At 44.1% G+C, this 12,380-nt stretch overlaps 1 long non-coding RNA gene across 1 annotated transcript in view; it reads left to right on the top strand.

Annotated features, from left to right (window-relative positions):
• LOC133059579 (uncharacterized) overlaps positions 1–11,924 on the top strand; it is a 58,375-nt gene extending 46,451 nt beyond the window's left edge. The window contains exons 4-5 of the long non-coding RNA XR_009693585.1: positions 7,736–7,966; positions 11,226–11,924. This is a non-coding gene — a long non-coding RNA (uncharacterized LOC133059579). The remainder of the gene's footprint in view (positions 1–7,735; positions 7,967–11,225) is intronic.
• The last annotated feature ends 456 nt before the right edge of the window (positions 11,925–12,380 follow it).

The following is a 12,380-nucleotide window of genomic DNA, read 5'->3' on the forward strand; positions in this document are numbered from 1 at the left end:
TCCCAGGGATTCTCCAGGCAAGAACACGAGTGGGTTGCCATTTCCTTCTCTAATGCATGAAAGTGAGAAGTGAAAGTGAAGTCGCTCAGTCGTGTCCAACTCTTCCTGACCCCATGGACTGCAGCCTACCAGGCTTCTCCGTCCATGGGATTTTCCAGGCAAGAGTACAGTGTGCTAGATCCAGTGGGGCAGAGCTAGGGCCGTAGTACATCTTGTTCCCCACAGCAAGAGATCTGAACAGCATGCTTTCATGACTCCATGTCCCCCTCATCAGTTCAATTGATCCCCCTGCACAGATCAATTCTGGGAGTTGCAGAGTTCCACCAAGTCATTCAGGGGCCCAGTCTTCTTACATGTATGGCTCTGCCCTCCTCCAGGTTTCTAAAGGTCTCTCCATTCAGTTGGCAGATATCGTGTGAGAGGTTTCCATGAGTTTCACCTGGACTTTGTTCACACCACCTATGTTCAGACCACATTGACCCGGATGCAGTCACGTGGCCCCACCTAACTGAAGGAAGACTAGAAAACAGACCAACTCTTTACCCCCAGAACCATTTCACAGACCAATCGCCCCCCCAAAATTGCTCGAGGCAGATGAGAGACAGAGGAAAGTCCCCAGTTTCTGGCTTGGATTACTGGATAGGTGGTGGTGCCACTTCACGTGAAAAACTCAGAAGGAGTCTGCTGACTTCAGAGGAAGCGGAGCTGTCTCGTAGCCAGCTAGACATTCAGGCCTGGAGCTCAGGGTTAAAGATAACCCAGATGGTGGCTGACGCCATGAGCTGACAAGTCTAAGCACCAGAAAAGAAAAGGACAAGAACAGAAGTCTGAAGAACCCCGAAATGTAAGGGACTATGTGACTCAATGTCTATTTGGATCTCCTTTGAGCGTGCCTTCCTGTACAGAAAAGTTGGAAAGATAAAGACGTCATTCCCCAGACTCCTGGCAGCTAGGGTTTCCAAGGATGTGATTTAGGTTTCTGCCAATCAGACACCCTCACATAAGACACCAGCTTCCGAGCAGAATGAGTGGGGCGCAGGCAGGGTGGAGGCATCCCTTTGGCTGGTGCTGAGGGTGAGGCCCTAGGTCTCAAGTGGGCGGCCGTCCCAGCAGTCTCCTGGTTCAGTAGGCACTTCCTTATGGTGGTGGGAGCAGCAGTTCCCGTGGCAACTTAGCCCTAAGGATATCTACATTCCAGGTAATTCAGCTTAGGGCTCTAGTCATCCACGGATTCTATAAGCTGATGAATACTTTGTAATGATCCCTTTCTGCTTAACCTAGCCAGGGTGGGTTCTGCCCTTTGCAACTGTTAACAAACCATCACAGAGATGGTCACAGAAACCTGAGCCTTTGAAAGAGACTTAGAAGAAAAGTCCAGAGATAGAGCACTAAAACCAGGACAGACTGCTGCCCCCGAATCAAGGGAAGGGAGAGTTTTGATAAGTGGTCAGCAGTTAGATGCTGCAGAGAGGTCAAGACAGCTACAAATGTAAAGTAGAAATAACAGAGCCAGGTGGTCACAGGTGGTCTTGACAGGAGCAATTTCAGTGGAACATAGCAGGGGAGGCAGCCAGCTGCAGAGGTTTTGGAAATTCTTCCATTTTATTTGGACTCAACTTACGAAGTAAGAGGGAGGTGTTATAGTCAAGTATTACTACAACGAGTCCCCTACATATGAACTTTCAAAGATGCGAAGGTGCTTTCCATCAAGGTCATGTGTGAGTGAAATTGCTGCTTGCCCTCTACCTCCTATCGCTGACGATCCTTCAGCTCTACCATCTCCCACTGCCTCTCCCTCCTCCGATCAGTAACCCTTCTTTCCGGCTCACTCGATGCCAGCCCGTGTGTGCCTGCTGTTGTACAACTGGACTACTGTACTTTTCAAGGTACTGTAAGATTTAAAATGTTTTCTTTATTTTTTTGTTATTTTTTATGTATTATGTGAAAAATATTTAAACCTATTACAGTACAGTACTGTGGCTGATTGTGTTAGCTGGTTACCTAGACTAACTAGTGGACTTGTGAACGAATTGGACTTAGGAAAGCACTCTTGGAAGGGAACTTGTCCATAGGTGGGACTCTTCCCTGTGCACGATCTGATAGGTAGGGGGAGATTATTCTATGCTTATTACTGTGGAAATCCACCGTGGCCATGCAGTCCCTGTTGATGGAGGAACTTGTCTTCCGGTGTCACTTATTTGAAAGGGTTCTAGCTCCAGCTCTACTGGGTTCTAGAGAACAGGTCTCAGAACTTCCATTTTTGAAAGAGGAAAATATCCCTTAAAGGTGCAAGTGAAAGTTGTTCAGTTGTGTCCGACTCTCTGTGACCCCATGGACTATACAGTCCATGGAATTCTCCAGGCCAGAATACTGGAGTGGGTAGCTGTTCCCTTCTTCAGGGAATCTTCCCAATCCAAGGATCGAACCCAAGTCTCCCACATTGCAGGTGGATTCTTTACCAGCTGAGCTACCAGGGAAGCCCCTGTACTAATATCTAGCTTGCCTGCTGCATAGGCAGAAAGGCATAGAAGATAAAAATACAGAACTCAGACTTGGCCAGACCCAGGCCCTAATCCTGGTTTTGCCAGTAGTTGGCTCCATGGCCTTTGGCAAGTTGCTTACACCTGCCTTTCTCCTCTGTAAAACAGGGGTAATATTGTCAACCTCTGAGAGTGGACATGATGATTAATCAAGGTATGTAAGGCATTTGGCACAGGGTCAGGCAAGCAAGAAGTAGAGAGTAAATGAGAGTTCATTTCGTAAGTTGTCAGAAATACCTTTTGGGAAATAATGACCATGACTGCCTTCCTCACAGGGCTGCTGCCAAATCAGATAATGTACAGGAAAGTGAAGTATAAGTTCTATTATTAGAATGAACCAAGACCATGAGAAAGGTCACCTCTTTAAACAGAAATTGACGAGGTCTTTGACAACTATTATAGACTGTGCTATGGAGTCGGTGGGGAGGGGAGCGCTGGGAGAAGGAGGAGCTGAGATGAACTTCAATCATTGTACAGTTTTTCCAAGGAATGGCCCCTGTTGTGATAATAGCCCTTCCACCACAATGGGGCAGTTGATGAACATGTATCTGTTGGTACAGATAGGAACCCTGCCTGGTAAAGCTGGGTAAGTGAAAAGGTAAAGGGAGCAGATATATTTGCTTGAAATTAGGTAAAAGATTCCAAAGAAGGCAATGGCACCCCACTCCAGTACTCTTGCCTGGAAAATCCCATGGATGGAGGAGCCTGGTAGGCTGCGGTCCATGGGGTTGCTAAGAGTCAGACACAACTGAGCGACTTCACTTTCCCTTTTCACTTTAATGCATTGGAGAAGGAAATGACAACCCACTCCAGTGTTCTTGCCTGGAGAATCCCAGGGTCAGGGGAGCCTCTTGGGCTGCCGTCTATGGGGTCGCAGAGAGTCGGACATGACTAAAGCAACTTAGCAGCAGCAGTAGCAGCAGCAGGTAAAAGATTCATTCATCAAGAACTTCATTCTGACTGGTTTCAGTGCCAGACTTCCCTCCCCTCCCTGCCATTTTCTGGCCTCTGCAGAAAGGACATACCAACTCTGCAAAGTAAGAATCCAAAATAGCTTACGTGGAAATAAAGCACCTGCTTGTACAAACAGGGATAGCAGAAATCCCTGGAAATGGGCAAGAGCCTTCCTGCTTCCCTGCCTAGCCCAGCCTACTCTTGACCATCCACAACCACAAAGGGTAAACTTCACTCTCTCCAGTCTCCTTTCCTTGTTCCTCCTCCTGGGAACACATCCACAAATGTGCCCACACATGGCCAAAGGGGCCTCCTGATGTCACCACCCCACCCCATATCCCACCCTAACTCCATCCATTTACATTATCCTTGTACCTATTAGAGACTAGCCACAGCTGGAGGAATGAGTTTTTCACTGTGGATTATTTTATTTTTTCAATTCATCATTCCTCTAATCGGCAGTCATCCATCTTCCCAGTCACCTCATTCTATGGAGTGAAACATTTAAAGCTGTGTTAAACATTTAAAGTTCAAGGTGAAGCTGCCCCTCTGCAGCTGGAGGCTCCTGACAGCCCTAGGCTTTACTCACTAGGCTGGTGTTGGGAGTCTTTAGGGGATGGGCATGTGAGCAGAGGCAATGTGACCAGTTCTGCCACCTGCTGAATAGGTAACAATGATGGCTGAGTTGGTCTGTTAAGAGGGACCGTCCTAGCATTGTTCCAGGAGAGGCTTAGTAAATCCCTCCTGAGTGCTAACCTCTGAGACCTCACATCCTATAATTTCCCAAAACAGACCTGTGATTACAAATGCTAAACCTCATAATCATGTCCAAAGCCCAGGTGTTCTGAAGAAACGGGGTGTAAGCTTGTATTAAAAAAAAAAAACAAAACAAAACGATAAGGAGTTATTTGCCCAGCAAAGACTTTCTGGAAAGCAGATAACATGTACACATTGTACTGCCTGCCTCCCTCTTTTCCATCTACAAAGTCCCTACAAGCTACCAAATCAATGTTATATTGTGGCTGTTCTTTCTGCAGGCTCTGCTCAAATTGTTGTAAAAGAAAATTTGATTTTATTCTACTCAACTCACTAAGTTGATACATTAGTTTTATTGTTTTAAAAATAATTTTATTTATTTATTTGACTGCATGAGATCTTAGTTGGGGCTTCTCAGGTGGCAGTCATGGTAAAAGAGTCTGCCTGCCAATGCAGGAGATGCAGCAGATGAGGGTTCGATTCCTGGGTCAGGAAGAGCGCCTAGAGTGGGATCTTGGAAATGGATCCAAGGATCCAAGGAAATGGCCACCCACTCCAGTATTCTTGCCTGGAGAATTCCATGAACAGAGGAGCCTGGTGAGCTACAGTCCATGGGGCTGCAAAGAGTCAGACACAACTAAGGACATGCATGCGTGCGCACACACATATACACATACACTCACACACGCAGGTCTTAGTTGCAGCACTCAGGATCTCCATCACGTCATGCGGAATCTTTTTGTTGTGGCGCACAGACTCTCTAGCTGTGGCATAAGGGCTTAGTTACTCCACAGAATGTGGGATCTGAGTTCCCCGACCAGGGGTCCAACCTGTGTCACCTGGATTACAAGATGAATTCTTAACCACTGGACCACCAGGGAAGTCTCAAGGTCTTGATACATTTGTTTTAGCATCTATTCTATGCCTGGCACTGTGGGGGTGAGACATGAATTAACATATTAGGGCTGCCTTAAAGTACCTTGAGCAGAGTTAGAGAAGTAAGCTGCTTGAGTGCAAAGTCACTTCAGTCTTGTCCAACTCTTTGCAACCCTGTGGACTGTAGCCCACCAGGCTCCTCAGTCCAAGGGATTCTCCAGGCAAGAATATTGGAGTGGGTTGCCATTTCCTCCTCCAGGGGATCCTCCCGACCCAGGGATCAAACCCACATCTCTTGTATCTCCTGCACTGGTAGGCTGATCCTCTTTACCACTAGTGCCACCTGGGAAGCTCTATAGCCAGAGAAAGCAGAGCCAAAGGATGGGGAAAGAAAACCTGCATCCTGGTGGCATCATTTGGGCCTCTGTATCAAATCACACCTAAAGCAACATAACTTCTGGACTTTCTCACTTACATGAGTCATCAAGTCCCCTTTCTCCTTATACATTAATCCCTTTTTGTACTGAGTTTTCTGATGCTTATAAGCAAAGGGATTTTAACTGAGAAATAAATCTGTTAACATTGAATCCCCATTCATTCCACAAATACTTATCAAGCATTTTCTTTGTGCTAAGGATCGTGCTAATTACTGGAGACAATTGTGAGCTTGTCTACCTATCTCTATCTATCTCTACCTTCCAGAAGCCTGTAAGCTAGTAAAGAGACAAGTAAATAGATAATGACAGAATAGACCATTAGTATTCCACAACAGAGTTGTGTAGCATGCTATGGAAGCACAAAGAGGGAACACATAAATTGTCTCAGGGAATTGTGGAAGGCTTTTCAGGGGGGTATAATCTACATGGAGACTCAAAGGATACATAGCCAGGCAGTGATGGTGGGGAGGGATAAAGAATGTTTCTTGTAATGGAAAATAGTAAGCAAAGGCTCAAAGAAAATAGCACAGAGTATTTTGGAGACTTGTAGAAGGTACATTAGAGTTCTAGGGAGAGGGGCTATCAAAAGTGCAGAGAGATAAACAAGCTAAACCACAAAAGACTTTGCAAGTGTAAGGAGTGTGAGTGGAAATATGAAAGGCTTTTAGCACAGAAATGTGTGAACCTTGTCACCAACCTGGTTTGTGACCCATCCATTCCCATATATGTACATGTCCTCTTCTTCTGGGTTGATGATATTGAAATCTAAGTCTCAGACATCTGTCCTGAGCTCCAGATACACAGTTCCATGTGGATATCCTATGGGAACTCCAGATGAATATCTTCATCTTCCTTCTGTCTTGTTCTGAGTCCCCAGATTCAGTCATAGCACCATCCTCTTTCCAGTCACTGGCTCTCAAGTCCTGAGTCACTTGTCTCTCTTCCATTTCCTGCAGCATTGTGCCATACTCGGTGGTTGCCAAATCTCAGCAATTCCATTTTCAGAATCTCTTTCATATTCATGTGAACTGAAAGAGCCCAGCAAGCTTTCCCATCCCCCTTCTTCTGGTGACTGAGTGGGTATATGACCCAGGCCTGGCTACTCATGATGCCTATGGCAAACAGATGCCAAGGTAACCTCTCATAGTCCCCTCTCCCTTGTGCTCATGCCCCTGGGTGGCCCCCTCTCTTTGAGTGTGGGTGGGACCTGTGACTTGCTTCTAGCCAATAGACTATGACAAAGTTTATGGGCTGTGTATTCATTATGTTATATAAGACTTGTCTTGCTGTAAGACTTGCTCTAGAGATTCTTCTGGCTAGCTTGATGACTAAGTGGCGTGTTGGGGAAAGCCCACTTCACAGGGAACTGTGGGTGGCCTTTAGGAGCTGAGGGCAGCCTCCAGCCAGTAGCCAGCTAGCAAGCAGGGACCTCAGTCCCACAATAGCAAGATGTAAATTTTGCCACTCATTCACCCTGAGTGAGCTTAAAAGTGGACCTTGCACAAGTTTAACCTCTAGATGAGAACCTAGTGCTGTCTGACTCCTCGACCGAACATTTCCAAAGAACCCAGTGATGATGTTTTGCCCAAACTCTTGACCTATAGAAACTGCGAGATAAGACATGTGTCTTATTTTAAGCCACTACGTTGATGGTAAGTTTTTAATTTTATTTATTTAGGGCTGCAATGAGTCTTCATTGCTGCACGTGGGCTTTTCTCTAGTTGCAGCAAGCAGGGGCTGCTCTTTAGTTGTGGTGCGCAGGCTTTTCATTGAGGAGGTTTCTCTAGTTGCAGAGCACAGGCTCTAGGTACGCAGGCTTCAGTCGTTGCAGTGCATGGGCTTAGTTGCCCCGAGGCATGTGGAATCCTCCCAGACCAGAGATCGAACACATATCCCCTGCCCTGGCAGCTGGAGTCTTAACCACTGGACCACCACGAAAGTCCTGGAGGTAAATTTTTGTGCAGCCCTTGAAAACTAATACAGTATCCCATTCTCTGTAGCATGGCAGATACGTTGGTTGCTTATCAGCCATTTCCCCCCTATATTCCTTCTGTCAGAACACTGACTGTGTTTTAGGTTTTGAGTACCCATGTGCTTTATGGGTCCCTCTCCAACCCTTTGAGGTATAGGTCGTCTGGTCTAAGCCGGTCTTTTTTATTCCATTTGCCTCAGCAAAGATTGACTGAACGTGCATCTATGACACAATCTTAACCGATGAGACTGAAGATGGCACTTCTGGAAGCTTTCTTCATCCTAAATATAGATTCATGTCAAGGACTTGCTTCTTCCTGCCCTGGAGCTTGTTATACGAGGAGATGATTCTTAGAAAGTCAAAGGACAGCAGAGAAGCCCATCTGGGACCCTGTCATCATAGAATCACTGATCATAATCACTTAATCAAAGGTAACCAACCTCAGAGGTTCATGTGAGTAAAATGTTATATTATCCTCAACAGTTAAGCCACCTAGAAATGGATATTCTACAGCTCCCAGCCCAAAGCCCTCTAACTGAAATCTCGTAATAGGTTCAGAACAAGGAATGGGCAGGCGACCAAAGCAGAGCCTCTCAGAGTCATTTACTGGGATTGATGGCCTGATTCTGGACAAAGTCCTGTAGGCTTGCTAAGCTGGAGAGGGAAATGAATCCAGCCTGCTTGGGAGCTGTCTTCACCACCACATTACGAGGGCCTCTGTGCAGGGGAGAACGAGGTCAAGCTCAGAGAGAGAGGAGAGGCTTACCAGCAAGGAGTCCCCACACCAGGAGTCACCAAAGCTCCGCTTTCCTGCAGCTTGTAACGTTTAACTCTCTGAAACCCCTCCTGTTCTTCTCAGCTGTGCCAGCAATAAATAGACTCATCTTCTCTGAGTTGAATTTCTGTCACCTTCACAGAAAGAACAACTTCTACACTCTCTTTTCTGCCTTCTGGTACCTACCGTATCCTTTCGGAATTCACTGCCCACCAAGGGGTCTCTCGCCCCCTCAAACTCTTGTTTCCATGTATCTGGTTACACCATCTCCTTCCTGAAAAGTCCCCAGGGTGCCACATAGAAGGCAGCTGTAAGCCAGAATTCCTCAGACTGACATGCACAGTCTAGCCCCAGCCAACTTTTTCACCATTACAGTTTCTTAAACTCTTCACTTTTTATCATCACCCATAGTAAGAAAGATTATAATGTATAATACTACCAACTATATATAAAATATAGAATATATAAAAAGAAGAGAATGTAGTATATTACACATAGTAAGGGTAAATACTGTTTTGTAAAACATTTGTTTTTGTTATATGTATGTTTATATATATATACTCAAAATGTTTAAAATGCACATATTATACATATCTTTATATACCATATAATGTGTAACCATGTATTATATCTTATATATACTAATTATGCTTGTATATATACACTAATATATAGTGTATTCATTATACATTATATATTATAAAATATGCATTATATGTATAATATAATTTATAATTATATAGTATATATAATCTAAGTGAATATATATGTGTATTTATTACATTATAACCCTATAATATATGTATATACACACATATAACTAAAGATAAGTTTTACAAAATAATGCTTACCATTACTATGTATAATACATTACCTTTTCTTTTATATTCCATTCATTCTTTTTAAAAATGCTGGTTGTAGTAAAAATGTTCATCACAAGAGTGAGAAATGAGATTGCTTCACTGCCTTGAGCTACAGTCTTTGTAGGTATAGGGGATTTGAGATGTTCCATGCCATGAGGAGGGCAGATGAGGGACCAAGGACAGAGAAGGATGCCCTGGCTTGGTCTCCACACAGTTCATGGTGCCTCAGAGGCATAGGAACGCGAAGTTGGCATGAGGGCTGTAGTTTTCCAACTCCTTATTACAGTAAGGTAGTTGCTATATACTGTTTGGGTGGCTTGAAGATGAGAAGACTGATGTTGTTATGATGCTCTTTGTCTTTCCCTTACGGTCTCAAGGTGACTGAGTCAGCTCCAGCCATAGCCCATGCATTCAGGTCAGAAGAGAGGAAAATAAAAGGGATCCTGACTTTGTCCTGTACTAATAGAAGTTTTTCCAGAGCCAAGTCCAGCAGATTTTCTTTAAGTTGCATCACTCTCAGGCAAAGTCTTTCAAAATGGTGGTGATGATCCCAATGGCAGCATTCGGTTTACATGGTTCTCAATAAGCAGATGATGCAGAAAAAAAGTGTGTCTCTTTATTAGTGATTGTTGCTAGTCCCAGAGACAACACCCAATGGTCCATTTTGGGTTATATATTCATCCCTGCTGCCAAGGGGTTAGGAAACTCTGATTGGCCAGTCTGGATCCATTCCTGACCCACAGGCCAGGAAAAGGGAAGGAATGTGACTGTCAGCACTGCCATTTGAGGGAGGCTGAGCTTCTGAAGGAAAAGATGCCAGTAGAAACCATCACCAATACAGAAGGGAGTTGATATATTGTTGCTAAATTGAATTGAGGTATCATTAAGAGGTAGTGCTTGGGAATTCCCTGGTGGTTCAGTAATTGGGACTTGGCGTTTTCATTGCTGAGGGCCAGGGTTTGATCCCTGGTTGGGGAACTAAGATCCTATAAGCTATGCCATGTGGCCAAAAAAAAAAAAATAGTAGGAAATAGTCTACTCAAGATTTTGCTTGATTTTTAAATGCTTTTATTTTTTGACAGGGTACAAAAATTTGATAGTATTTGCTTTTAAGAAATTTATAGCCTAGGGTGGACAATTTATAGCAGGGTGGACAATTTATAGCCTAGGCTAAATAGAATTCTTTTGGTGACAAATAAAAAAGTATTTAATGAAATACATAGTGTAGACAAAGCAATGAGATTCTGAAGAACAGGGACTCAGAAGTAAGTTAATGGTGTCATTTGAATAAACAAATTGAAACCAAAGATTTAAATGATGTACTTACAGTTGCACTGAACGTTGTAACCCAAGTGGGGTCAAAATACAGGATATTTACCTTGAGGGGGTCAACTAAACCTCGTGAGTCTATCCGGCTTGCCATTTTAGATATGCCCTTAGGTGAGAGGTACTCCAACCTGGCAGACATGGGGAGTATCTACAGCCTGTAATTGTGTTTCACCTTGGCATGCTCAGAGCACCTGGCTAGACCTCAGACATTATACTGTGTCTGGTATTCCATATGCTGCCTGCAGCCTGGCTGGGACTCAACCAATCAAAGAACTGTGTCACAGCCAGTGATAGATGATGCGAGATATTCTAGGTTTCCTCACTTTCCTCTGATGAGCTTAGACTAAGACAGAGGCTGCAGAAAGTGGAAGTGGAAATCATAATGAGAAGACAGTTGCTGGGCATGGAGTTATCAGGTGGGGAGGCTCAAATGGCTTGGCAGTTGGCAAAGCGAGGCAGGAAAACCTCTTAAAACCAGTTCATTGTTGCCTTGATTTGATCAAGTATTAAACCACCTTTCCACAGTGTGCATCAATTCTTGCTTGCCTGCAAGACTCAAATTTCCTAGCAATTCGACAGATAGGTTCAAAGTGGCTGTGCACCCCCTAAAATGCAGTCATATCTCCCTATGAGTGATATTTATTAGGGTAAGTAGTATAAGCATTAATTAATATTTCTCTCATCATTAAATAATGTGTCTTTCATATTTGCCTGAAACCACAGGTGTGAGATTGAGAAGGCGAGAGAATGCTAAAGCAAAGACAACTGACGGGAAAATGAGGCCACAGCCTCCACTCAGACACACCTGTGTGATATCACTCACGTTTCTTTAGCTTTCTGGACCTGAGTATTCTCATCCATCAAATCAAGGAGTGATTCCTAAAGTCTCTTCCAATTCTATTCCTAATGTCTGTATTAAAATCATTCTCAATTTAGAAGTCTTTTTGTGACCAATAACAGAAATTCATAACTTTTATTTCTTGGAGGTCTTACAAAAGTGAAGACAAGAGAAGGGGACATGAGAGGATGAGATGGTTGGATGGCATCACCAGCTCGATGGACATGAGTTTGAGTAAGCTCTGAGAGTAGGTGACAGACAGGGAAGCCTGGTGTGCTGCTGTCCATGGGGTCGCAAAGAGTCGTACATGACTGAGCAACTGAACTGAACTGAACAGAAATTTGCATGAGCTAGTGAAAGCTAAAAAGGGATATTTATCAAAACACCAGTGTGTAACAGATGGAACCTTGGTAAATTTTCTTTGATTCAAACAGAAACCTGGTTCGGATCCTCCATTCCATTGTGCTTGCAGAAACTGAAGGATAGGGTGTGTGTAGGTGCAGGAATGTGGGTTTGAAAAGCAAAGATGATATTAAAAATATCTAACAGCTGCTAGAGCCACAAAGGTACATGTCAGCTGATCACAGGCCTGCCTAAAAGGGTGGGAGTTGGTGGGATGGAGTGGGTGGGGGAGAGAGAATAAATAAAAGAATAAAACACAATCTCTTCTCCTTTCGCCACCCCCAAACAAGAATAATAGTACCTCAATAAATTAACTCAACACATAAAGATACACAGACATTTAAGGGAACCCAAGGGAAAAGATGCAACCAGCCTGCAAGAATGAATTAGAACCAGGGGCTTGTTGGGCAGCAAGACTTTAGATCCTTCTCCTGTGGGCTCTTCTCTGTAGGACTCCCTCACTGGTTTGTTTTCTCTTTCATCTGTTCAGAGTTTCTTTGTCTGGTTTTCCAGTCTATATGCTCCTATATGTACCTTTTGTTGTCGTTCTAAATATCATACAGACTCAAGATGAACTAGATCCAAATTCCTCTTGAAAGGGGTCTAACTGGCAAAGCTTGGGTCAAGTTCCTTTTCCT

This window comes from Dama dama, chromosome 7 (genome assembly GCF_033118175.1).
Source record: "Dama dama isolate Ldn47 chromosome 7, ASM3311817v1, whole genome shotgun sequence".
In the NCBI taxonomy this organism is placed as follows: Eukaryota; Metazoa; Chordata; class Mammalia; order Artiodactyla; family Cervidae; genus Dama; species Dama dama.